The sequence below is a fragment of the Camelus bactrianus genome, chromosome 30, assembly GCF_048773025.1.
Source record: "Camelus bactrianus isolate YW-2024 breed Bactrian camel chromosome 30, ASM4877302v1, whole genome shotgun sequence".
Classification (NCBI taxonomy): Eukaryota; Metazoa; Chordata; class Mammalia; order Artiodactyla; family Camelidae; genus Camelus; species Camelus bactrianus.
This window is the reverse complement of record NC_133568.1, coordinates 29422380-29449491: the sequence shown is the minus strand read 5'-3', so window position 1 is coordinate 29449491 and position 27112 is coordinate 29422380. Positions and strand designations below refer to the sequence as shown.

The 27112-nt window shown below is 58.1% G+C and overlaps 1 long non-coding RNA gene across 1 annotated transcript; it reads left to right on the top strand.

The window, feature by feature from the left end:
* Positions 1-132: 132 nt before the first annotated feature.
* LOC105069888 (uncharacterized) lies at positions 133-9014 on the top strand. Its single transcript, XR_006725306.2, has 4 exons — positions 133-337; positions 649-739; positions 1658-1781; positions 3155-9014. It is a non-coding gene; the product is annotated as an uncharacterized LOC105069888 (long non-coding RNA).
* The last annotated feature ends 18098 nt before the right edge of the window (positions 9015-27112 follow it).

Below are 27112 nucleotides of genomic sequence, written 5' to 3'. Positions count from 1 at the left end.
CGTGGGTCAAACTAAAGTCTCAGTGCTCCCACTGGAAAAATCCCAAAATAAGCAAACCCCTAAAAAAGTGCCCTAAATCCAAATCAGGAAGTGATGTCAGTCACCGGAGGAGTCCTGCCCCCAGGCCTGTGTTCCCGTGTGTCCACAGGCCTGGGTCCCCGGGAGTGGCCGGGTCCCAGGTCCTGCAGCTTTGCAGACCGCGGTGGTGGGGGGGGGTGTCCTCCTTGGACCAGCTTTTGGCCGTCGTTGGCCAGTGTGAAGGCTGGAGTTTCCGGGAGGGGACAAGAGTGTCTGCAGTGTCCCCGAGGAGACGTCTGCCAAGAGTGGGTGCGAGCAGGTGGGTCAGAGGTGCCGGCTGCCAACCCACCCAGCGTCCTGCGCCTTGTCCTTATCTGGCCTGGAACCCGCGAAGCACATTCCAGAGGAAATGCCGCCCTCCCGCTTTTCCGCCGAGCTCCCCCCGACCCAGCGCCTGGCCCCGGGCCGCCCCACATCTGGGTGATGTGGAGAGAGCCACAGGTCGCGATAAACTGCGCTTTCCCCAGCTCGCAGGCCCTTTGAAGTTGCAGACAGTTTCGTGGTAATTGATAATCTAATCTCAGCCCGGCCTTACGTTTTTCTGTTTTCTTTCTCCCCTTTTCTTGCCAGACGGCTCTGCAGGGATGGAGTTATCACACGATCGCCTCACGGAGAGGTCGCCGTGCAGGGACTGCCTGCTTAGCCCGAGGATTCGTGGAAGGTGAAGTCTGGGCGTGATGGGAGGAAGCACCGGGGGCCCAGCTGCGTGTGGGGAGGGGAGCGGGAGGAAGGGGAGACGGGCTGCATTCTCACCGCCTTAAGGCCGTACACGGCAACTGCTGCCGAGGAGGCCACGTTTACACCCCTGTGGCCCACAGCAGGAGCGAGGGGCTAGAGGTCATAAAGAGATTCTTCAAAAAAAGTTAGAGGTGATTCTTTTCTCCTTCCCAGTGGAGGAACTTAATAGTCAGGTTTGGGCCTGGTGAAGAAGAGACTCTCAAATAGACAGCTTATGCGAATAAATAATTTGTCTGTGCCTCCCATTTGCTTTTCTTAACTGTCCATTCTGTTTTTATTTTCCCTAATTAGCTCTTGAAATCTTTCAGACGTGGGCCCACGAGAGCATTAGGTATTAAATGTGCCCCCCACCAGCACGGCTCTGGTATCACACCTCTGCAGAGGCCAAGGGCGCACTGTCACCCATCACCCAGGGTCTCCGTGCCATCCGGGCACCCTGCTCCATGCATCTGGCACAGCCTCATGTGCCTGAGCCTCAGGCCGCAGCCCCAGCCTTCGGAGAGGCCTGGCAGGGCCACCCCTGGGCGCCCAGAGAGCGTTTCCATCAGATGGGAAGGCTGGTCTCTGCAGTTGTCTGCCTGAAATACGCAAATCCTCTTTGAAGCAATCTGCATTTTCTTTACTTAAATTTGACTCAAAGAAGCAGGGTAACGCTTTGTAGGGGGGCCTGGGCTCCTGGAGGGGATGCCTGGCCCTGGCTTGGCATCCACGCTCCCTCCTCGTGGCATTCACAAGCCACTGAAATTCTCACGCATGCATGTGCCTGGGCGTGCGTGTGTGTGTGTGTTTGTTTCGGCCTGCGGAGGCGCTGTCTTATTTCTTCCATCTTCTCGTCCCCAAGACCCAGCACAGTGATGGTACGCAGTCGGTGCTCACTAAACGCCTGATTGAACTAACAGCAAATTCAGCTTTCCGAATGCTTCCCGATGTCCGCCATTCCTGGGGTGAAATATTCTCCTCTCGGGGTAAGCTTCTGCTTGTTCAGCACGTTTGTTCAGAGCTGGGACGTTGTCACAGACTTGCCAGTCGTGCTCTCCACGTGGCTGGCGTGGAGGCCCTCGGGCTGTTTGGAGGAGGGGAGGGCACTGGGGTTTGCGTGGGGCCGCGGTGCTGCAGCGGGCCTGGGAGTTTCCCCAGAGACCCTAAAAGTCCGCCGAGGGGAAATGAGAGACCTCGGGGGGACGGGAGGGGCTTCATTTCAGCCGAAGGTTGGCCTTTGGGAGGGACGCAGACTATCTACTCAGGCCCATGGTGATTTGTTTTCGTGTGTCCAGGGCCGACCCCAGGGAGGGCTTGGGGCGGGACCGTGGTTGCTCCTGTGCGGGGGGTGGCCGGGCATGTGTTCAGGGACCCCAGGCCCCGCACCGGCTGCTCCAGGGGCCCCACGTAACCCTCTGCACAGCACAGAGGGCGGGGGCCCACACTCACCACCTTAGAGGCGGGCAGTGGGGACATGGAGGGCCGACGCCCAGGCCACAGCCTGCATGGCCGTCTGTGTGTAAACGTCCGTCTGGTCGGGACTCCCTCCACGGGCCGTGGGGGCCACGAGGCCGCAGGTCTGCTGCTTGGTCCCTTCAGCGCTGGGTCCTGGGCACGTGCTCTGAGCCTGGTGTTGGAGGGACCGGGCTGCTGGGGACAGAAGGGCCGGGGGACAGGCCTCCCTTCCTGGGGCGTGTGCTGGGAAGAGATCAGAGGCAAGACTCACATTCACACAGAAGGCTCACATTTGCACAGAGTGGGTGTCGGAGTGAGCTGGAGGATTTGAAAAAGCCACGTGAAATCTCTTTATTGAGCACACTGGCAGTCCTGGAGACAGGCCCTGGGACTCTCAGAGGGACCTCCCGTGTGCGGCCCCATGTCAACGGCGGGGTCCCACACCTCCATCCTCCTTCACCAGCGACGCCTTTGAGGAGTGCGGGCTAGGTCTTGTATTCAGAGGTGACAATCCAGGAAATATGATCTTTGGTTCTGAGGGAGACTGAGGGTGCTGAGAGCTGTTACAAGGATAAAAGGGTCATACCTCGTAATGTACATTTAAGAAGTTAAATCATAGTTATTACAGCTAACACTGTGCTGCATTTTTGAAGGTCACTGAGAGTAAATCTTAAAAGTTCTCATTACAAGAAAAAAAACGTGTGTGTTTGGTGATGACTTACTGGGCGCTTGCTTCGTGATACATGCAAGTATCGAGCCATCATGTGCGTGAACTTGAAACTAGGCGAGTGCCACGTGCCAGTCGCATCTCAGTTTAAGGAGAGGGCGTCGGACGCCTTGTCTGCACGTGCTGGCTTGCGGCCGGTCTGACCGTCGTCTCCTCTCTCTTTACCTGACGACGCAGGTGCTGGAACTTATCCAAAACCCGGTTCCCCGGAACGTGACCCACGGACACGTCCTCCTGCCCACGGTGGGCGCCTGTGGGGCGGCCAAGCGCTGAGCAAACCAGCTGAAAGGCCACACACAAAGCGCTTGCAGACGCCGCAGCTTGAGTTTCTCTTGCCGCCCGGCGCTGTGGCCGTGTCCCCTGCGCAGGCTTCCGTGGAAGCGCTGTTCAAGCGTTGCCGACAAGCCAGAGCGAAGCTGCAGAAGCGAAGAGGGTGCACACAGAAAAACGCGGCCTGTTCCACGCAGCCCGGAGGGGAGCTTCCCGAGTGCTGAATAGACGTTTTCTGAGCTTTCCCTCAGGCCTGCTGCCAACAGCTCGGTTTCCAAGGATCACACCTGGGTTACAGAGAAAAATTTGACTTTGCTTTAAGCCCAAGCCAGTGAGCGCAGCCTTCTCAGCCCGCCCCGGCCCCGGCAGCGCAGTGCGCGAGCGGGTGCCCGCGCGGGGAGGCTTTGTCACTCAGATTTCTTCAGGGACGTTCTCCCCCCCGTCGGGTGTCAGCGGCTGTGCGTTTCGGCTGCTACTGATCTGCTGAACCTGAGCGAACAGTTCTGACTCCTTTTCAGATCCAACTCCTCACCCCAGAGCCCCAGCAGCGTGCGCTGCGCTGCTTTGCTTTCTGGCTGCTGGAGGCCACCAGCAGCTGACAGGAGAGCGACACTCCTGCTTCGCCTTCTGGGCTCCGCAAACCCGGGCGCCCCGAGCGGCAAGGTGACCCTGGAGGCTTGCGGCTGTTTTCCAGCCTCAGTGAGGCTGAGTGACGTTCTGGGTGGGCAGAGCACCGCTGGTGCCCGGCTCCCAAACACGGTCGCCGCCTGCGAACAGGAGGGCTTCCTGATGGCAGAGCAGGTCGCTTTATGTCTCTGCGGCAGTAACGAAAACACGCGAGCTTGCCCTTCTGTAATGTAAACAGAAAATTATGCCTCCGACACAAACCCCCGCCACTAAGAAGGCAGCTTTTATTCGTGTCGTAACTGGGGAACAGACGGCTGGAGCGCGAGGTGGCTCCCAGCTGTTGCTGGGGGAGCGGCGGCAGCGGCCACATCTGGGCTGGCATCTTTGAAGAGGCACTTAATCCGCAGGCTGAGGTCTGCTAAGCCGCTTTGCTTTTCTTTGCGGCGTCTCCAGCCGCAGCCACGGTGACTTCTTGTCACCGGGGGAGATGCAGGAACGGTCGGGACAGCGACACCAGAACATGCCGGGCGCAAGAATAAAGGGCAGGACAAAGGCCTTGATCAGGCCGGCGGAAGACGCGCTTTGCCAGCTTGGAAGGTGCGGGACCCCGGCTGGGGGACAGAGAGCCGAACCCCCACCAGAGCCTTCAGCCCCTGTGCGAGGTGGGAGGTGGGGGTGTGATGGCTGGGCCCCTCCTGGACCGTGACATCACTGGGAGGGTGAGGTGGCGGCTCCAGGGGGCTGGCCTTTCTGCCTCTGGTCCCCGTGTGGGTGCAGGGACGTGGCCAGAGTGACGGCCCCCGGGACTTCCCCCACGTGTGACCGCCCAGTGGGTCTCAATCCTCACAGCCTGAGCTGTGACCCTCACATCCACACTCCACAGCCTCCCAGGAGCTGCCCTGGCGGAGCTGCCTCCCGGAGGACACTCAGGTCAACGTCACCCTCAACGTCGGGGTCCCCTCCTGCACCTGTGGCCAGAAACAGTGGGTCCTGTCCTGTCCCCTTGGCTCAGGCGCCTCAGGGACCCCCAGCCCCCCGCCCCCCCCCACAGTATCCACTTTGTCACAGCATCCTTGGTCCTGTGTCGTGGTCCCTGTGGAGCCAGTCCACTAAGAACACCTGGTCTGAGTGTTCTGAGCGACTCTGACGGGAGGGCCGTTTCCCACGAGGACGGCTTCTCCACCCCAGGACACGCCAAGTGATGAGGAAGCTCTTTCTCAGATTTAACCAAACGCACACCCGTGTCTCCCTAACTTCCTCTCACTTCTCCCTGTGGGGTCCAGGGTCTGGGTCCCCTTTCCCAGGACAGACGTGGGAGGACAGGGTCATGGCTCGCCCCCTCCTGTGCCGCTGCCCGCTGCCCGCCCGGCTCCATGTGCAGCCCCGTGCTTTCCGACAGGTTTGAGATCCTGCATTTACCCGCCTGTCCGCACAGCCTGACTGTGCCACTGGGGCCCCCGAGGGATGTAGTTGGACGTGTGAGGGCCTGGAAGGTGTGCCCGCCAGGGCCCGGGCAGGCGAGGGGTGGTGTCAGCAGGTGTTTCAGAAACGGAGCTGGCGGACGTGGTGATGACTCGGATGCTGACGAGAGGACTGACGGATACAGACTGAGCGAACCAGGTGACGGCACATAAGCCAGCCCGGGACGCGCGCTCTACTCGTTAGGAGGTAAAAATAGATGAAACGCAAAACGCTACTAAGAACGGATGAGAGGCAGTGGGACAGATACCAGGAGGCACAAAGGAGAACAGACAGAAGCAGCCCAAAGTCAGGATAGAAAGAAGAAACGAAACAGGGAGAAAGAAATCCAAGGTCAACACAAGCGTTAAATCTACACCAGTTGCAGTGATGGGGAGTGTCAGCCGGGGGATCTGCAAGGCAGACGGGAGGCGCGCTCTAGAAGACCGTAATTCTGGGGCGTGCGAGCGCCGCCCGGGGGTGAGGGTGGGTGGGGCCCCGGCGGACAGGCCGGAGACCCCAGCCCAGCCGTTCTCGGCAGCAGAGCCGCGTGCTGATCCAGGAGGGGGCCGGGTGCGGCGCTCCGGCTTTGGGTGCGGGGGTCCGGGGGTCCGGCTTTAGGCGCTGGGCACCGGCGCCCGTCCTGGTCTCTCTGCGCGGCTGGTGCCCGAGGTGCCAGCTGACCAGGGTCCTCCCCTGACGTGTAGGGGTTCCTGGTGTGTCCTCTTCCTCAGTCAGCTGCAGAAAAAAGAAGCGAAGTTAGTGAAGTTGCTAAACATCCCACATGTTGAAGATTATCCGTGCTGTGGTTTGAGAGAAAGTGAGACAGGACGTCTGGACTTCTCACCCGTCCTCCTACAGCACAGCTGAAGCAGGTCTCCACGGCTCTGGCTCTGCCCGGTGACCGGGGGGCTGGGGGAGGCCCCACAGCATCGCTGAGCCGGGGGCTCAGGGTCCTGGGCCCGGCACTCGGTTTCTTCTGCAGGGCAGCTGTGCAGTTCGCTCGCGGGGTGACCCACTTTTCTGTGCAGCTTTATTCCTGGTAAAACTGTGCTCCGTCAGGTACTGGGTGACCAGCACGTGCTGGATTTCGAAGAAGACTTCACAGTCCGCTGACCCGGTCTCATGCACTCACCAAGCTCTGTGTCGTGCAGAAACAGAAACAGAAACAGTGATGCGAGGGCAGGGCTGGAGGGACCAGCCTGAGTTTGCTGGGCACCCAGGAGGGGGTGGCAAACCAAGGGTCGGAACCCACACGGGGCGTTTGTGGAGGGCGTGGGGACAGGATGCTGCTTCAGACCACCGGGAGCGGGTTTGCTCCCGTGTCTGCTCACACGGGCGCTCCGCGGCGTCCGGGTCGCCAGCCCTGCTCCTCCCTGGCCCCCAGTGCGGGGCTGGCCTGGTTGCGTGAAGGCTGCCAGGAATGGAACACCCAGTGCACGGGGCCGAGATCAGAGCCGAGTGAGACACAGGAGACGACGTCTCGCTGCAGGTGCTTGGGACACAGGGCCTGAGGCTGTCACGGTCCTGGCTGTGTGGCCGGCAGGTGGGTTACTGGAGTGCACCCTCCCCCAGCCGCCCGGGGCCGGACACTCTGGTCGAGATGGCCTCTGTGGGCTTGCACACTGTCCTCCCAGGAGAGCAGCTGGGGAGGGGTAGGCACTGGTCCCCTGGGGGCCTGGGGTCCAGTGGACAGGGAGCCCTGAGTGGCCCCAGTGGCTGGGACACCCCAAGGCCCTGCCTTTCCAGAGAGCTGGGCCCATGGGGACGAAGCCGGGCACCACCCCTCCCCACACATGGGGACTGCGCTCTGGGGCAGCGTCCTTGTCGACTGTGAGAGACGACCCCACGGGCTGGTGTCCCTGTCTGTAGAATAATTTTATTTGCTTACTTGCTTGACTTGGTTTAAAAACCTTACGTCTGGGAGCTGGGAAGTGTCTCCTTGATGCAGGGACCGAGGCTCACCACGCAGGGTGTTTGCAGGGCCCAGAGGGGACTTTCTCTAAAAATGAGAGGCACGGTGTTTGCAAAGCTGTGAGTGAAAAGACATCTGAAAAAAACAAAACAAAACAAAACACTTGAGCCACTGTTCTTACAAAATGCCACATTTCTCATCTTCTTTTGCTTGTTGGAAAATAGGTTTTCTTCCTGCAAACAAGAATTGTAAAACAGCGACTCTTGGCCCATTGCTTTTTTCAGAAGAAAAGAATTAGCGAGAGCAGGTACCTTGTTAGGAGCAGATTACGCAAAGGAGGAATGCGCCAGCTTAGGGATAAAAGCCCTCCCGTCCCCGAGACGCTCCCAGTCAGGGCCGACAAGTGCCTCTTAGGTCACTTCAAACTGGGGCCCGTTCTCGGGGCCCTCGGGGGATTAAGAAGCAAAACGACGCCCGTTGTTGCAGCCATTGTAGCCGCCTTTGGGTTACCTCGGGTTAAGTGAGACTGTGCTCCTGTGCATCCAGACACTGTGCGTGCGGACGAGCTGTGGGGCTGCTGAGCGAGTGATGTGTGGACCCGGACCACAGCTGCGGGTGCTGACTTCTCAGGATGAGAGGGACAGAGAGACAGAGACAGAGAGAGAGACAGAGAGAGGCATGGAGAGACAGGGAGAGACAGGCAGAGAGACAGAGAGAGAGAGAGACAGAGAGAGGCAAGGAGAGACAGACAGAGACAGACAGAGACAGAGAGACAGAGAGAGACAAGGAGAGAAAGACAGAGACAGACAGAGAGACAGAGACACACACACAGAGACAGAGACACAGACAAGTTATAAAAGGAAAGGTGTTCTTGGCAGCCCTGGGCTTCAACAGCTGTAAAAATCAACAGAAATTTCCCGAAATGGTAAATGTCAATGTAGCGTGTGACCCGAAAGTGCGCTCCTGGCGAAACACCCGAGAGAAACGAGCACGCGTCCACACAAGGCTGTGTGGGGACGTTCTCAGCAGCATCCCAGCAAGAGCCCCACAGGGAGACAGCACGAACACAGCGCCTGTCAGCTGACGAAGGATGAAAGACATGTCCTCCGTCCACGCGGTGGGGTGCTGTTTGGCCACGCAAAGGGATGAACCCTGAAAACGTTTTGCTCGGGGGAAGAAGCCAGCCAGAAAAGACCACCTATGTGTGAGGACGTTTTTATATAACGTCCAGAAGAGTAAACACGCCAGTAGAAAGTGGGCTGGTGGTTGCCCGGGGGGTGGGGTGGGGGAGTGGGTGTGACTGCTGATGGGTATAAGCTTTCCTTCTGGAGTGATAAAAATGTTATAAAATTAACATACGATGATGATCTCATAATTCTGAGAATATAATGAAGACACTGGAAGGTGCACATTACACTGAACTTTGTGGGGTGTACAGTTGTCCCTTGGCATCCGTGGGACCTGGATCCCAGGGCCTCCTCGGGCACCAAAATCCAAGGATGCTCTCAAGTCCTCTGTATAAAATGGCCTTGTATTTGCATGTAACCTACATACATCCTTCCGTATACGTTAAATAAATCATCTCTAGGTCATTTAATGTCAACGCTGCGTAAGCAGTTGCTGGCACCTGGTAAATTCCACTTTGGTTTTTGGAACTTTCTGGCATCTTTTTTTCTAGTACTTTGCATCCGTGGTTGGTTGAACCCACAGATGGGGAACCTGCTGATACAGAGGGTGGACTGCAAATTGCATCTCAATAAAGGTGTTAAAGACAACAAAAAAGTCAAAACAAGTCAAGAGCCCCTTTCTTTGAGTAAAAGTGCTCGCTGCGTCTGTGAATGTGTTCAGGCCGTAAGCACACACCTGCGGGTGGCTTCCCACAGGCGCGGCCCAGCGGGTGGGGCAACATCCTTCTGCGGGTAATCTGAGGGTACTGTCCCCCCACCCCACACTTGGCATTTTCCAGCCACAACACGTTCATAGCCTTTGGACGGGGTTTCTCCATGAAATCGATGGACGCCAGCCTCGCACTGCAGGGGGACAAGGTCGCGCGTGCCCAGGGCGTGTTGTGCACGCATTGATGCAGATTGGAGGGGTGACGCCCCTATTAGCCAGCTGGAGAACCAGACTCAGAACTCTGGTGCTGGGGACCAAGAACCTGCATTTTATTTTGAGGGAGCAAATTAAGGTGGATTTAGCTGAGGTCACAGGGAGCCTCACCAAGTGGGGCCCTGGGGAGGGGTGGCCACTCACAGAGTTGGGGAGAAATACCTGGGTGTCCCTCTGCACCATCGAGGCCCTGGGTCCCTTTTGTGAATCCCAATACCGCTTTCAGGGGCATGAGAGTCTTCACGAATGTTCAGTCTTGAGAAGGTTTTGCAAAGTGAACTGTGTGAAGAGGCCCCTGTGAGAGCTCTCGCCCTTCCCGAGAGCGCCCGGAGTGAAATGCAGCTCTGCCACGCCCACGCCAGCCGCGCCCGTGGACCGGCACTGGCCGTCATGCGTTTTCTAAGGGGCCAGTGGGACTGGCGTTCCCGAGTCCGTGGGTGCAAAGCAACCTACCAAGCGGTGGGTTGGCGCGGACAGTGATGCGAGGAGACCCTTTGGGCCTCGGGGACCCTCCCCACGCCAGGGCCTGGGGCTGCTGCAGGGCTGGGGCTCGGGGAGCGGGGGTGCGGCGCCGCGGGACAGAAGCCTCACTGAGCTTGAGTCCAGCTCTGAAGGATGCTGACGGCCGTCCTGGGATTCAGCGCAGGGCCGTGGCCGGGGGCGGGGCCACGGGCTGCTGGGGGCGGGGTCAGTGGCCCAGGGCCTCCACTTACACGTGGAGGGGTCTAGGTGGAGTCGGTTAGAAGTCACAGGGCTGAGCCCGCGTTCCACAGTCGGGCAGATCCACACCCCACGACAGGGACCCGCCCACGCTTGTCTCCTGGGAGCCGCCCTGAATTTGGTGAGCGGGGCTCGGAGTCCTGAGCACCCCCACCCTGGGCCTGGCCTGTCGCCCTCTCAGAACAAACAGTTCAGCTCCCTGAGAGTTTCTCCTGTTAAAAAAAAGAAGAGCTGGTCAGCCAGTGCCTCGCTGTTGTGGCAAAGCGTCCAGACGGCAATCAGCGCCCGCCCCCAGGAACGTGACTGCGCCCTCGCCCTCGCAGTCTACTGCCTTCCGGGGCCGTCGAGGTCTGTGCGTCAGGAGTCAGTGTCCCGGGCCCTCCGGGATCTGCACCCCCCTCCCCCCGGGGCCTGCCTGACTCCCTGGCTGAGGGTTGCCTGGGACGCCGCGGGCTGGAAGAGGCCCTGGACTTGGGGTGTGTGTTCCCCGTGTTTCTCGAGCTGGAACGAAGGCCGGGGGTGCTTGGCAGCTGGTTTTCGGCAGAGCGACTCCGTCACCTGCTCCCCATACACCTGCCGCCTGGCTTTGAAAGTGACAACGGGCAGGTGTTGCCAGGACCGCGGGCCAGGCCTCCCGGGGGCCCTGGAATGTTGTCCTTGACGCTGTCCCCTAGTCCCACCAGAACCTGGCCTCCTTCCCCACCCCCGATGCCTCCTCCCTCCGGACCAGCCCCCACCCCCGGCAGACGAAGCAGGATTCCCAGCCTGCTGAGAGGCGACCGGCTCACTCTGAAGGCAGAAAGAAGGGTAATACTGGCGATTTTTCCACCAGAGGAGCCCTAGTAAGAGTATTGCTCAGAGATCCAGAAAGACGTGTGGTTTCACTTAAACCGGAGGAGGAGGTGGAGAGAGGAGGGGCTTAACCCGTGAGGGGAGACGCCCTTCAGGTCGCAAGCCCAGCAGCATTCCGTGCTCCTCTCTGGCTGTAGACGCACCGCACGCCCGGCGGGAAGACGCCCCAAGGGGTCGGGGAGCACGAAGGAGGAGGAAGACGGGCAGAGACGCTGACCCGGGGGACGCGCGGGCCCCCTCCAGGCGCCGGCGCGCACCTGTGCTCCTTGGGCTTCTGTTACATCGCGAACGGAGCCACCTGCTCTCATCCTCGACGTGCTGTGAGCGTTTCCCTGTTGCCGCATATTCTGCTACAGCGTGCTTTTTACGGGGACGCGGCGAAGAACCGCGCTCCTCGGAGAGAGGTGGCTTCTGTCGAAAGCTGACCGACTGCCCCTTAGAGCTGAGGAAGAGACAAAGTAAACGCAGGATGGAGGGCCGCAGCAAGGACCGCGCTGCTGAGGCTGGGGTCCCCGAACGCCCTTCACAGACGAACAAACTGACCTGCAGGTTCGCAGGGAGAGAAACCGCCCCCCCCCCCCCGAGTCCTGTTCTCTATCCCTCTCTCCAAATATGCACATACAATTGCAGGAAGCAGGGTGGAAATCCATGCATGAAATGATGTGAAAAAGTGTGATTTGCAAACCTTGATAAATTATCAGCAATGGGGCATTCAGGCAGAGGGCACGTTTTCTGGTCACTTGGTGAAATGACCCGTCTCTGTGAGGCCTGGCGTTCGGCCTGCCTTCTCCCTCTTGTCTTCTCGCGGGCGTCACACGGACTTTACTTGGGAGGCTCGTTCTAGGAGTGACCTTCCATCCGCGTCCGTCTCCGAGGTCGGTGTGGCAGGGATCACGGGCATTATCCTCCCTGCCGGCGGCCGAGTCCTGCCACGGGCCAGGCGCTTGTCTGCGTAAGCTGGTGGCGTCTGTCAGGACTGTGATGAACCACCTGGCAGGGAGCAGGAACATAAAATACCGCAGGCCGGTGCTGCGAGTCACGAACCAAGCAGCCTGTGAGAAAGTGCTGTTGAGGAGGAGGAGAGAAAGTGTGGGGTGAGGACGTCGGGTGACTCAGAGCCGGTGAGCCGATCCCTGGTTGGTTTCTGCTCTGCGCTTCGGGACGGGACCTTGGGGCGCAGGGGGAGGAGCCGGAGACACCGCTGATGGGGGATGAGGCGGTGAGCCAGCACCCTGGCACGCAGCCCTGCTTTCTGTGGGAGTGGCGAGGCTCCAGCCAGCACCTTCCTCGGCTCCCCGAGGGTCCGGCCATCTCAACGTCCACACCCATGCCTGCTGCCGAGGCCGCCTGTGAACTTCTGAGCAGTTTACCTGATTGTCTGTCACTGCACCGTTTGCGCTACCAACACCGCCCCCCTCCAATCTATCCATCACCCGCCCTGGCGTCCGGCGAGCCGCCATGAGTGAGATGGTCTTGAGGCTGTAAATGAGGGCCGCAGTGCCCAGGGGCAGACGAGATGGAGCCTGTCAGAGCTGGACGTCGGCAACGAGTTATAATTATGGTGGGGTGGCAGGAGGTGAATTCCTTCCTCCCATAGATTCAATTGCTGTCAGCTGCTGGGGTGGGGGGCGGGGATGGGGGTCCGAGCTCATGGCGGCGTCTCCAGCAGGACGGAGGTGCCCTGTCACCCGCAGCACTGCTGCCGAGGGAGTGTGTCAAAGGCACAAACCGGAAACCCCTGCCCACCCAGCAAGTTGTTTTTAGGCATCTCGTGGGCTGTTGGATTTTTTTGCACACCCTCCTGTATCCTTGACTGAAGTATAGTAAGTTTACAGTGTTGTGTCAACTTCCCCACCCAGCTTTTGACACAAAGTGGGAACCACGTTGCGTTTGTAAAGGAACGTCTGGAAGAAGTCTGACTCTCCCCAAAGGTGCAGAGCGTGAGGGGCCCACCTCCGAGCTCACGCCCAGGTGCGCAGCCTCCCAGGTGAGGGGGACAGCCTGCCCCCGTGCCAGCCGTGTGTCACGATTCCTTTTTGGTGATGGATATGATGCTGAGTCGGGTCATTTGTGGTCCAGTGGACACAGATTGGCTAATGTCTCTTTCGCTGGAGGGGAGGTCGTTGTCCCTTAGTGTCAGACCCCAGTGAGGACCCTAATGGCTGCGCTAATGATGAGGCAGCCAGGGTCAGAGGTCAGAAATGGTTCCAATCAGAGAGCTAACAGTTACCTTGCAGCCGCACTGGATGTCTGAATTGCACATTTCTTGCATTTTTTTATTCTTAATTACAATGGTTTCATTAACGAGAGGCAGCCTTCTGGAACAGGGTAAGATTCATTTTGACTAAAGGAGACATGTATTCTGTGCACGGCGGGGACACCCAGCTCCGCGGCCGGCTTCCGGGGGCGGCCTGGACAGAAGTGCCGTTTCCATGCGGTGATCCCTTCGAGGGGGAAAGGCAACAGAGCCCCCCACGTCTCAGACACAGCGACCCCTGGTCACCAGGGCTGTGGTTTCAAACTTACCCCCAGGCTGCACTTTACATGCTACTTACTCCTGTGGGTTGGGAACCAAGAGCGACTTTCCTGAACTGAAGATGGGTTTATCACCACCTCTGAGGCAGCCCGGAGGACGAGGTGGGGACGTCTTGTGACTGAACTGGTGGTGTAGACAAGAGCTACCTCTGCGGGGTTGGCTGCCTGGGGGACTAAGAGGACCCCAGCTCACACACACGGAAAGGTGTGGCCTGACCCCTGACAAGTGTAGGAGGGCGTGACAGCCCCGGGTCAGCCCCGCAGCCCGGGGTCCCGACAGACCCGGCTTTGGTGCTTCTGGTGCAGATGAGGAAACTCTGCTTTATTAAAAAGTGTTTCTTTTAATAAGCTATGATTGAAAAGAATCTGAAAACATATGTGTAATATCTGTGTAACCCACGTGTACCTGTGTCACGTTGCTGGGCTCGGCGCTGCTGTGCTCCCAGGGCCGCTCTGTGCCCGCCCCTGGCGGGACCTTGCTCCTCCCCTTCCCGCCCAACTTGGCCTGAGGACATGGCCGTCAGGAGTCCTTCCTGTCTCTGTAAAATCTGAACCAGCAGCCCTTTGGGGAGGGGCCGCCCGTGTTTTCCTAAAGACTCCCCAACACCGGTGTTCTCAGCTGAATGCTCAGGACATGCCTCATTTCATCAAGTGTGGGATGAGCATTTTAATTAAATTTGGATTTCAGTTTCAAGCTCATCTTGACACTTTATCATTTACCTGTGATGCTACAACCTGCGCTTCCTTCAAACACACCTGCAGCGGGTGCACGACCTGTTGCCCCACGCTCCCAGGGAGCTCTGCCTTTCCCAGTGAGCTCAAACCACAGGGAGTTACAGTTCACTTACTACCCTTGTGCTTATATTTGACGGTTGCAAAATGAATCTGCGGTGGAGGACAGACACACAGACACACACACACAGACACACACACAGACACACGAATTGACTTTTCCTGTTGCCCCTGGACGCGCAGGCATCAGAGGGTGTGACTGACTGGCCCCTCCTGGGGGTCTGCTGTGGTCCTCGCCACGTGCCACCCTGTCCTCCCAGGGGCTCCAGTTGGCAGAAGCTTCCTCCATGAGACCCTTCGTTCGTGGCTGTGGCTGTGTCTGTGTGCTAACTTCCACTCCAGGCCAGCACAGTTTGCAAATGACAGACTCCTTTCAGAATTCTTTACTGTTGCAGCAACCTGCCACCCTCTCTGCTCCTGAGCGTTCTAGGGACGCTGCCCCTGTGGGGAACGGGCCTGCCAGTCTCATGGGCCGAGTCAGCAGTGACACTGCCACGTCCCTCTGTGCGTGGTCGGCGGGCGTGCCGCCTTGTCTAAGCCACCCTCGTGCGGAGGACGCGGCATCCGCGATTGGAGAGCGCGTTCCCGGCTGAGCTGTCCGTCTGCTGGGAGACCCCGGCCGAGAGGCCTAACCTCCCCCCGCCTCAGCTCCTTTGTTTTTAAAAGGGGTAAATAACATAATGTTTACGAAGACGGGTGAGTGGGGGTCCTGAGTGGGGGGCCCAGGTTCTAACTCGACGCAGGCACCACGGTGAACACGGGCGTCGAGAGGCGATGCTGTTTCTTGCCCAAATGAGGCTCCCGAGCCCGTGGCCCCCCTGGCCCCCCTGGCCCCCTGTGGCCACGGACAGAAAGGCTGATGTTGGTTAATGTTTAATGTTTAACCTGTGTTGTTCGAAGGGCTCTGCCCCGCGGGCATCCTCCTGGGACCTCCTGCTGTCATCAAGCCTCGAGCAGCTTAATGTGTTTGGTGAGGTAGCGTTTAGATGTATTTACATTCTCTCCCCAACTAAGGATGTTCCTCAAACCTGTCTGGGCAGCTCGCTGTTGAAGGAGAACCGGTAATCTTTACGGGAATCGCCACCCAGAGGGAGATCGAGTCGAGATTGTGGCCTGCTCGGGCGGAAATGTTAACAGACCGCCCCGCTCAGACGGGACACTCGGGGAGGAAATAAAAAGAAGGGTCTGGGCTGTCACCGCGGCTCCGCCTGGAAATCAAGCTGTGCAGCCCGGCCACCCGTGAGCGGCGGGCCATTAGGGGCGGCTGCCCGGGAGGGAGCAGGCCGCTGCTTCAATTTATTAAATCTGGGGAGTGGCTCCATCCATCACAGCCATGAGTTTTAAGTGTTTGCCGGGCAGGGCAGAGCCCCGTAAGCACTCTTTGAAGTGTCTTTACTGAAGGTAAACATCTGAAGAACATAAATAGCTCCCTCTTCCCTCCAGTGAGTGACCTTGTCAGAGGGGCCGGAACGCAGGGGCGGGAGGACCTCTGGAAAGGAAAGGCAATAAAGGGTCCCCGGGACAGCATTTGCACATGACCGCTCTTGGATACAGTAACTCGATTTTAAAAAGTGGAATTCGAGGTCCTGGGGCCGTGGTGGCTTCAGTGAGGACCTGCTGGACCAGAGGGGCCATGCAGCCGCCGGGGGCCGACCTCTGTTGTAGGAGGTGTGAGGGGACAGTGGTGCCCCCGGAGGGGAGGCCTCTCGCCCTGGCCAGGCATTGGCGCGGGGGACAGCGTGAGAGCAAACGCGGGAGGCGGGGTGGGGTCCTCTCCCCGCAACCTCCGCAAAGCCTCCGTGAGCCTGGGACGCTTCCTCTAAAGGGATGTTTCCCCTCTGAGAGTTCTTAAAGTTCTTCCCTCCTGAAAAAAATCTTAAAAATGTATTTTATGTCGTTAATACTTTCTTAGGACCAAATAGCTCTTGGATCTTGAAGTTTAGTGCTTTTTAATCTCAAGGCGGTTGATGGATTGTGTTAAAGTGTGTGACCACAGTGGGACGCGTGGCTGCATGTGTTGTTTGACGCAACGTGGGACAAAATCAGCAGCCGGCTGCGCGGATCCGTAGGAAGCTGCCCAAAACGTGGGCAGTTGAATGAACAAGGATTGTTTTCTGCACAGGTATTCGGTTGCTGAAATTTGGGCCAGATCTCGGGCTTTGAAACTTCTTTGCTTTTCAATGGCAGGTGAAAAGAGACTGTGATTTCCCAGTGACGCCCTCAGGCTTGGCGTCTGTCGCCCTTGGCTCCCGTGGGAGCAGGACTGCCTGGAGGTCCCCTGCAGGGCGAGGGCCCTGATGCTTCTGCCGCGGAAGGAGGGGCTGGACACGCGGTTGGTGCTTCCGGCAGGAACAGAAGCCGCTCCGGGAGCTGTGGGCACAGCAGACTCATGGTCCAGACGCCCAAAGAGCTGCGTCTGCTCTCAGTCTGGCCGCTTCGCTAGTCCTGGAAACATGCTCACGTCACCGACGGTCGTGTCCTTATGTAACCATGTTTTAAACAGACACAGTCACGCCCTCTCCTGGGGGGTTTCCAGAGCCACCCCGCCAGCTGCAGCTGTTTCGGGGCCGGTCTCGCTGCAGACGTGGTCCTCTCTGCTGTCCTCCCACACCTGTGAGGCGGGAATTGTGCGGATAACCTCAGCTCGTTTCCAGTGTGCCCGGCCGAGGCCCTGGCCGGCCGGCCGGTGAGAGCTGGGAGGCTGTGGGCTCTCCAGGGGTCGGTCACCAGGCCCCCACTTCGGAGACGCACAGCCCTGAGAAAACGTGGCGGGTGTGTCGTGAGGGGCGGGGACAGGAGGGCTGTGGGTCCCCGGGGCTCCTCTCACACAGCCCGAATACTATCCACAGCACCCCCAGAGCACTGACCCCCCGGGAAGCCTTCCCAGGTCCCCTCACCAGCGGTTTTCAAACCCTGGGTCACGGCCCAGTAGTGGAGGCAACCAGCAGGTAGACATGAAATGAAAACCGACAGACGGGGATGAAATGGAGGTGGTCGGAGCCCAGGGTGTGCGGACGGGGGGTGGGGGCGGCTTGTGTCGGACTCCTGCTGTTTCTGTTCTGTGTGTGAGGGTGAGCGTCCTCTGCAGGGACTGCGCTGGCACGGGGTGCCCTGTGACCCGAGGTGCAGCAGCCCCGTTTCACGCTGTCTCACGTGACGCTCCACGGCCCCGTGGGGCCTCTGCGGGGCCTCTCGCGTCCCGGCTGGCCCCACACGACATGCCCCTCACAGAGGAGACCCTCAACCAGTTTTACCTTGTGGAGGAAGAAGTGGGTTAAGAAGACGTGAGCCTGGGAGGGGACGGGGCCCCGCAGTGTGTGGGCTGGACAAGCACGTGAATGCCTGCCCATCGGAAGCGCTGAAAGGATGTGTGAGGTCCAGGCCACCTGGGCCAGGCTGGAGACCCCGGCCCCTTGGAAGCTAGAAGATGTGGGAGCCAAGTTATGAGTGATAATAGTCTTCTCAGCAGGCCCTGGGTCCTGGGAGCCGCAGTCCTGCCCGGGCTGTCCCACCAGAGCCGTGGGGCTCCCCCACATCCTGGGTCAGAGGCCAGTGGAGGCTGGTCCAGTGGCCGAGCCCCCCTCTGCTCTCTGCTTGTGTCTGGTGTGTGGGGGTCCCAGTCTGACCCTCACTGGATCTTCCCTGGAAAAGCCATGTGTAAATCAAATTTAAACAAATCGTATTTTGCATCTCATATTTACTCAGGAAACTTACTTTTTTTTCCTTTAAAGAAATTAAAATGCACCCCAATGTTCATAGCAGCACTATTTACAACAGCCAAGACCTGGAAGCAACATAAATGTCCATTGACAGGTGACTGGATAGAGAAGCTGTGGTATATTTATACAGTGGAATACTACTCAGGGGTTAAATAAAGGATAAAATAACGCCATTTGCAGCAACATGGATGGACCTGGAGATTGGCATTCTAAGTGAAGTAAGCCAGAAAGAGAAAGAAAAATATCATACGATAGCACTTACATGTGGAATATTAAAAAAAGACACAAATGAACTTACTTACAAAACAGAAACAGACTCACAGACATAGAAAACAAACTTACGGTAACCAGGGAGGGGAGAGGGTGGGAAGGGATGAATTGGGAGTTCGGGACTTTCAGATACTAACTACCATATATGAAATAGATGAACAACAGGTTTCTTCTGCACAGCACAGGGAACTATGTTCAGTCTCTTACAGTCACCTATAATGAGAAAGGACATGGAAAGGAACACACGCACGTGTACGTGTGACTGAGCCATTACGCCGCACGCGAGAAACTGGCGCAACACCGTCACTGACTCTGCTTCAGGAAAAGGAAGAAGGGAGAGGCAATGTTGCTTTAAAGAGCAGAGCCCTTCTGCAGTGCGAACTGTTGCTCTGTACTGTCTGTTTTCTCACGGAGTTTTCTACGGAAGCTTCTGTCTCCTGTTCCGTACCAGACGCCTGCTTCAGAAGGTGGCGGCAGTGTTTGCCGTTCTCTCTCTCTGTGTCGGACACAGTTTTCAGTGACAGATTGTCAGGCTTCTTGAGCAACAGTTTGGCCTCCCTCCTGCCCTCTTTCCTTCCCTTTTCACTCTTCTTTCTCGGTTTTATCCTGACCTTAATCCTCTAAACGTCCCGCCTGGCGGCGTTCCTCGGAGAACTGTAATGAATACGGCGAATTGACACCTGACTTGAGCCACAAGCCGGCCTCCCGGTTTCCGGCACCCGGCTTGCACCCAGATGCGGCGGGGAGGCCCTGGTTCTCCCACAGCCTCACTCCTCCCAAGCCCACTGCTGCTCTTGGTCTTGGAAACAGAGGGATAAATGAGAGACGTCCACAGTCCCAAGGAGTGGATGGTCTGAAAGAGACAGAAGCTGGAAGTCACAAAGAGGCCTGGTGACAGACAGGAGCGGTGTCTGGCTGGTGCCGGATGCAGAAGGCGTGGGCGGGTTCCTGTCTGGGGTGCCAGGGCCGGGGACGTGGAGCTCTGCCCTGGCTCTCGGGTGGGCGCCAGCTGCTCCTTTCCCAGGACCATTCGCACCCGTGGAGGCTGAGGCAGCTTCACAAAGACTCGGCCGTGAGATGCCCAGGACCCTGTGCACCACACACGAGGCGTGAGGTTCTCGGGGGTTCAGGCGGGGGGACGGGTGGGGAGGGGCTGTGTGTATGCGCGGGGTCAGGTTCAGAATGAGAGGCCCCAACCTGGCGTGTCCTGGAGGGGCTCTTCGTCTCTGAGCGTCTGTGGCACCAAGTCCCCCCGATGCTGAAACTGGCCTTGGTTTCCCCCCAGGTCCCTGGGGCACAGCTCAGATCTGCTCCAGAGACTCCGCTCTTGGCGGCTTTCCTGGGGACAAGTGCTTGTCTTTCTGTCTCACCCGAGGGGGCTGGCAGATGGGAACACGGCCCGCAGGCTTTGTGAGCCTCTTGTCCTTGGAGAACGGCACGGGGTGAGCGGCCCCACGCGACTCAGGCTGGAGCTCTGTCTTGTCCGCACCGACAACCCGCTGAAGCTGCTTTTGCTCCGCGCCCAGGAAACTCTGATTCTGTCTCCTCGCTGAGTGTGCAGAGACCTTCCCAGAAGACAGCTCCAGAGAAGAAGGTGGTCCAGGCTGCGGTGTATTTGGTAGCACTGTCTGGGGCCACGTCCTCCTCCTCTGTAGGCGGAGGTGGCCCGGCTGGCGGGTCCCCATGGCTGCCCTTGGCGGGAGCCCCGAGATCGTATCAGGTGTGTGCGTGGTGCACTTCCAGGCGTGCCAGTCTTTGGCAGGGTCTTTTATTAAAAGAATTCTGAAATTATTTTCCTGGTAAAGCATTTTTGTGCACGCCAGGATAAGGAGGCTGTAAGCAGCAAAGCAAGGCTGAGCGAGGCCCCGAGAACGCCCGCGGGCTGCTGGTTTCCCAGAGACGGGTGTGCCCTGCCCCCGCATGATGCTGAGGGGCCTCTCTGGGTCTGCGCTGCCCCGAGGGCTGCTCCGGGCCGGCTGTGCCTCTGTGGATCTCAGAGCATCACTCAGCTCTGGCAGACAACTGTGTGTAAGTGTGTGTGCGCACGTGTTTGTGGTGCACAATGTGTGTATATGTGTGTACGTGTGTATGTGTATGTGCGTGTGCATGTGTGTATGTGCGCGTGTGCCCCGTGCATGTGCGTGTGCACATACAGGTACTTGAGTGTGTGTGTGCTGTCGGGTTGAGCTGATTTAGCGGCATGTTATCCGGTTTGGGTGCTGGTTCATTCCCCAAATCCTGCCTCTCAGGAGGAGGAATTAAGTGGCAGAAGGCTGTGGGACCAGCTGACGTGCACTCGGTGTGCCACCTGGAATGATGTGGCCTCCGCAGGAGGTGGGTGGTGCTCAGGTCCTGGGGCGGCTGGGTGGTGCTGGGGCAGGACTGGGGAGTGTGAGCCGTGTCCCCTCCGCGGGGCGCTGGGAGCTCCGGCGCTCCCGTCTGTAACCAGCGCAGAAGCCTGGAAGGAGGTTTCGGCCGACGGGACGGTGACCACAGCTAGGTTACCGCCCCGCGGGAGTCGTTCCGGAAGGGCTGTCTCTCCACCCTGACCATTCTTCACGCCCACGTCCTTGTGTTGGAGAACCCGGGGGATGGCAGAGGAGACGTGGATCCAGGTCAGACAGGCGCTTCTCTGTCAGCTGGGCCGGGCACCTCGGCATCTCAGACTTTCCCCTCTCCGTGCCTGTCCCCGGGAAGGACCACGCGGTTCTGAGCACTGGCCTGAGGTGAGACACATTTTAGGGAGCGGGCGAATTTGCAAATACAGAGTCTGTGAGTTACGAGTGTGGATGTATCTGATGATGTATAGGAAGTTCCTGAAATCGAGAAGTTGAACATTTCTATCTTATGGGGGAAGCCAAGGCACGTGTTTCGGGGCAGCCAACGGAGGCTGAGCGCTCAGACGCAGCCCCCAAAGACCTGGCCACTCTGCACGGGCTCTCATCAGCGGCTCAGTACCGCCGAGGGTTCGTGTCCCGGCACCCTTTGTGGGCCCGCGTCCAACCTCTGTGTGGCTGCCATCGGGCGGCGGGGGGCGGAGAAGCAGAAACACTTATTTCTGGTCCTGCCCAGTCTTGCTGGACATGGGCCGTGTTCTTTTCCGTTGCATTGGCTCATTAGAAGCATTCATGCTCCCGGGACCCCTTCTCAGTTCTGCATTTCCTCAATTCTGAACGTTCATTGTGGCGGTCAAGTCCTATTTTGCAGGAAGGAATGAGAAAGAAAAGCTTGTATCTGTTCACATCTGGGTGTTGGATCGACGACATGTGTTTGCTTAGCTGCGAGCTTCAGAGGCAGGTGTGGGAGACAGCCGGCTTCCTTCATCTGACTTCTGTCCCTGCTGACTCAACGGATTTTCCTGTTAGTTTGTTATAATTTTTTATTATTGGCATTAGCATGATTCTCCAAGAAAATGAATATAAAAGAGGAAAAATGTCCCGGCCTCACTGGCAGTCCACCCGTTGGGGGGCCCTCGCTCTGCGGCACTGAGCGGGGCTGTTTCCTCCTGCCCACATTCAATCCAGGCTTGTCTCTTGTGTCCCTGGGCCATCGCATGACTCTAATATTGACCTTAACCGAGTCCTTTGTTTTCTCCCTAACAGCCCAAAGCATTAAAAATGCGTGTTTACTTAATTTGTCCTGGCATGCAGTGTAATTACAAGCAGTTTGTTTTGTCTGTTGTAAAATATGGTCTGGAGAAGGAATAAAGTAATGTGGAAAATTAACATCGTGATGCACTGTATAGTGGAATAACACTAAACACGCCTGGCGGAGCTGGCTCTGGAGGTGCCGTTTGTGCTGTGTGGAGGGGTAATAAAGAATTAACTGTCTCTTTCTCAACTATATTTGCATGATTTTCAACTGCAGTAAAATTAATCTGATCTGCCTCTGAGAATAAACGCCAGCGCCACAGCAAAATCACAGACCCCACGGAGCTGGGCGGTGCTCTCGCAGCTTTGAAGTTCTGTCTCTGTGTTTGTTTTAATGGGACAAATTGCAGGGGCACGGTCCTGGGCTGAGTCCCCGAGGCAGTGGACCCACCGCGGGCCCCCATCCACGCTTGCCTCCCCAGGGGCCCCTGCAGGGGAGTCTTCGGGGCCCCTTGAAGGACCGGTGGGCCGGGACGGAAATGGGGAGACAGCCTCCCGCTGCCTCCCGCCTCCCTGCGGCCTCCACCCGTGCTGCTGGAGAGCCCTCGCCAGCCTGGAGGACGTTCCTTCCTCCGTGACTCACTCCTGCTGCAAAACGTTTTGTGATACTCTGTATGCGGGACACCGTGTAAATAATACATTGTATTGTATCGTTTACCAGACCTCAAGCAGAAAGAAACACAGTCAGCCTCTGTCAGTAAAGGTGGCGACTTCCCCGGTCCGGCCCGGGCCAGGCAGGGCGAGGCCTCGGGGCTTCACCCTAAGCTCTGCTTACAGTTTTCAGCAATGTGAGGGGCGGCCCCTTTGGACCCGGTGACTGGCCTGGCCCCGCTCTGAGCTGCGGTCTGTGCTGTTCCACCTGGAACTGGCCTCACTAGAGGCAACACGCTTTAAAATGGACTTGCTTTAGACAGGAGCCTTTCGGGGACGGTTCGGGCCTTTGGCATTTGTGTTTGCAGTGAAACAACAACACAAACGGGGCCCTGAGGTGTCTCGAATGCTGGTGCTTCTACTGTGAGGGGGGGTCCCCATGAGTGGGGCCCCACGAGGAAGACCAGCCCAGTGCCCAGCTGCGCACAGGGCATGGATCGTCCAGCTGACCCCCCCCCCCCACTGCAGCAGGCTCGTGGGCGTCGCCCCCAGGAGGCGGGGTGACTGTGGGGGCATCAAACAGCCCCCACAGTCAAGAGTGAAAACCCTCTGAGCCAATGCCAGTGGTAGGAAGTTGTTAGGGGAGGTCGGGCTTAGCAAAAGTCTCAAGAACAAGCCGTCCTGTAACCCCTGACCTTTGGGGGTAGAATCAATAGTGTTAAAAAAAAAGCACGTCAGACAGACAGCCCTTCCTGGGGGTGGGGAGCTTCTGGTCTTTGCCATGTTTGCATTCTGTCTGCTCGTGTGCAGTGACCCTGATTGGCGGTGACCTCATCCTGTCCTCCCCATCAGCCTGGGAGACGCAGGTGGCTCACCTCCGGTCCTGCCCCCTGCTGCTCCGCACGGTGTCCAATTCCTCCTTGACCGGGTGCGTGGGGCCGGCCCGCTGCCTCTGCACACACCCCCACGTCCCCCACGCCCTCCACGCCTGGGACCCAGGGCGCCCCGACATCTCACTGGGTGGCAGGTGACAGCCCCCCATTTCGTGACAAGCTCCCAGCAAAGGGGGAAAACAGAGGGAAGAGAATGGACAGAGGAGACACCGTGGGCCAGGCTCACGGCATCTCTCTGGCCCCAGGACTTCCGTGGAGACACCAGAAAACACGGTACATTGGTTTGCCCCCACCCTGGCTCCTTCCCGGGGATGGGAGGCTCTCAGTTCTGGAGTCTCAGCAAATGTGTCTGTTTATTTCACGCACGGCCGTCCCTCTCTTGGCGCTTGGCAAACTCTGAAGTTCCCTGGTTCGGGGAACCACGTACAACCCTGCAAACGTCAGGGAACGTGTGAGGGTGACCCAGAAACCGCTGACCACGGGCTCTGGGTCGAGCCCGCGTCAGGACGGTGAGGGGTCTGCGTCGGCCTTGAAGGCTTTGTTGGGCAGCCCCTCCTGTGTGCCGGGGCCCTCTGCCCACCTCCCTCCTGCCAGGCTGGGCCCTGGGGTGCCTTCTTGGACACAGATCTTCCAGACTCAGCTCTCATCTTTTGTTTACTCTGCGCTTTGCGCTGGGGGTGGGCCTCGCCTGGGGGGTGCCAGGGCCCAGAGGGCGAAGGAGACTCTGCTGAGTGAATGAACCTGGTCCCATGACGCACCTTCCAAGGAGAGTGATGGATGGAGTGACGGGGCATTTAGACCACGCCGTCCTCACCCGCTCTCACATATGCGCCCCACCCTCCTCCCTTTCCCCAAAGGGCAGCCCATTCTGTGTTCACCTCTCTGCTCTTCTAGAGGAGTCTGGAATGGAAGCGACCGAGGCCGAGGCGACCTGTTGGCGTGGGTGACAAGGGAGCATTTCTGTCAACGTCTTGCCAGAAGGAGATGCTGGGAGTGTTTTGGGGCTGCTAACTGCCCAGGAGGGTTTGGGCCCCGTCTGAGCGCGGATTTGTCTGCGTCTCTGGCCACTCTCGAAACTTTTCAAGCAACATGGCCACTAACTCCTGAGAAGAAAACATGTGGCTGCCCCACCGTCTCTTCTCTGTTGGGTTTATGCCACTTGACTGCATGTCTCCACGACCCCCACCCCACAAGGCCTGGGTGTCCGCGAGCGGCCTTGATTATCTCCCAGGGCAGGGAGAAGGGGTCCTGCTCACCCAGAGCCGCCGGCGTCAGTGAGAAGGCCGCGGGCTCCATGTGCCTCCTCCACCCCCACCCCAGGGGCTTCCTGGGACGGACTGAGCTGAGGGCCTCGGGCAGCGCCCCTCGCTCCAACCTGCCTGCACCTGGCTGTGCTCGGGGCTCCCCCCGCTCACCTTGGTTGGTGTGTATTGGACTGCGGATCCTATCCTAGGGGTGGGCAGGACAAAACTCCAGCTGTTAGCTGTGACCTTGAAGTCAAGGGCTTTGACTGGCTCCCAGCAGGGAGACTGGGAGGTGTAGGAACAGGTCAGGCTGGGGCACTGGGTGCCCTGCAGGTCGAGGGGCTCTGAGCTGAAAGCTCGCTTCTCTGTCTGCCCTGGGGCTGTGATGCCAACGCTGACCACCAACCCCAGTCAGGCCGGCTGCCCAGCAGGGAAGGGTGAGCTGGGCCACGGCGTGGGCACGTGCCGCGGGTCTAACGCTTGTATTGCCAATAGAACCCCACAGCTTGTTTCATTCATTTTAAGAAGCACTGACACTCCCCGTGCTATAATTTATCCCACATTAACTTCAGCATCATGGGGCCTGATTTTGGACACGCGTGTGTGACTCTCATTAACGCTAATTAGGGGTATGCACAGCATGTCCCCCCACAGAGCTCCCCCAGCGCAAAGAGCAGCCTGCTGCTGGGTGGGACCGCCAGCTCCTCTTCCTTTGGAGAGGTTCTAGTTCTGCCTTCGAGAAGGACCGAGCGGTGTGTTTAGCATCGGAACTGTGTCAAGATGACGGTGAAAAACCGGCCGGAATGACACAGCGCGGAGTGGAAGGGTTAGTGCAGCTACAGTTTCTATGCTTTGATCTGTGTAATTACAGAAATCTTTGGGGAGGAAGAAAAATGTTTTCTGAGACCTTTCAACAAATCTAGTATTATCTTCATGTAACTAATGCACTGCGGGAAAAAACCCCAGTGTAAAATGTGAATTTTTTTTCTTTACCTTTCCATATAATTTCCAATTGCACATCCACCACATAGTAAATGACAGGCAACCTTCACGGGAGAAGCCAGGGGCTCAACGATGCCCCGCTGGGAGCTGCAGCCTGTAAAACACTGAGAGGATTCCGGCTTAGCAGCAACACGAAAAGGCAGGGAGCTGAAGTAGTCACCGCTGGTTAAGTCTCACCTTGTGTTCGTATAAATACTTCAGGACCCTCCCTTTCGCTGCAGTGTGACGTTAGATGCACGGTGACTAGGGCCATCTCTGTGAAGGCTTCAGTAGGCGGCTGTGGGACAGGTCTCCACGGAAGAGCTTCTCCTTTAGTGGATGGACTCGGAGGCATTTTGCTTTGAAAATACCCTTTTCCTTTTGTGGTGAATGCCCAGGAAAGGCCTGTGTTCCCACAGAGACACACCTTCTAAATTAGGGCCCCCCATGCCCGTTCCATCTCTGGCTGTGGATGTGGAAGAGGGTAAAGGTGCAGGGCCAGGCTTCCCAGTACCTCCCTTCTGGGTGGAGTGTGAATCACTTGGAAACGTGTTCCTGAGTGTTGACCTGAGGTCACTGTGCCCAGGTGAGAACCGCGACCTGGGAGGCCTGGGCTGTCCTGGGAGCTCGCGGGCCAGCGTCCTGGGAGGTCGCGGGCCAGTGTCCTGGGAGCTCGCATGCGGCTGGGGCTCCTCTGGGATGTGCTTCTGAGGGCCCTGGGGGAGGCCTTCCCCCCATCTTCTTGTCTACCTCCCCTACGTGCCCAGCAGCCTTCACAGCTTCAACCCCAGATGTCTTCCCCTCTGGCCCCATTCTGGAAGGGACAACTTTTGACCCTTCTCAATGGTATAAAAAGGCACTTTGGCGTCTCCAGAGCTTCTGAATATGAGCTCCGGTGTGCTTGCGTGGCGATGTGTGACTGTCTCCCCCTTTCAAATGGAGGGCTCCTGGCCACGTTCGCTGCCTGTGAAGTGCGTGTAAGACAGCTCATGGGGCGAGTGAGGGCCTGGGTCAGACCCATCAGCTGTCCTTCCCCTGAACATCCTGTTTCCACCAGCCCTGTTTCCATTTCCTCTTTCCCTGCTGCTCACTGGTGTGTCTGCCCCGACCTGCAGTTAAGACACCGGCGTTTTTGATGGCGGCGTTGGAGAAAGCGTGCTGCAGGATGAAGCCCGGCGGACCCGGAGGGGCAGCTTGGGGTTTCGGGGGCCTGGCGCTGTCTGGGGCTCCCAGCAGGCTCTTTGCTTCCAGGACAAAGCTCTGTGATGCTGTTTCCTGCAGTTGCATTGATGAGACCCCCAGGAACTCAGCTCCGCTGCAGCTTGAGGGTTTTGGCTAGTTAAAAAAAAATTTTTTTTGAGGTGACTTTAGACTTACAGAGAAGCTGCAAAAACTACGTGGTGATCTATGAATGTTCCTCCCGATGCTGACATGGTGCACTCCAAGGGTGCAATCCTGAGACGGGGACGTTAACTTTGGGCAACACTGTCGACGACACGGCAGACCTCA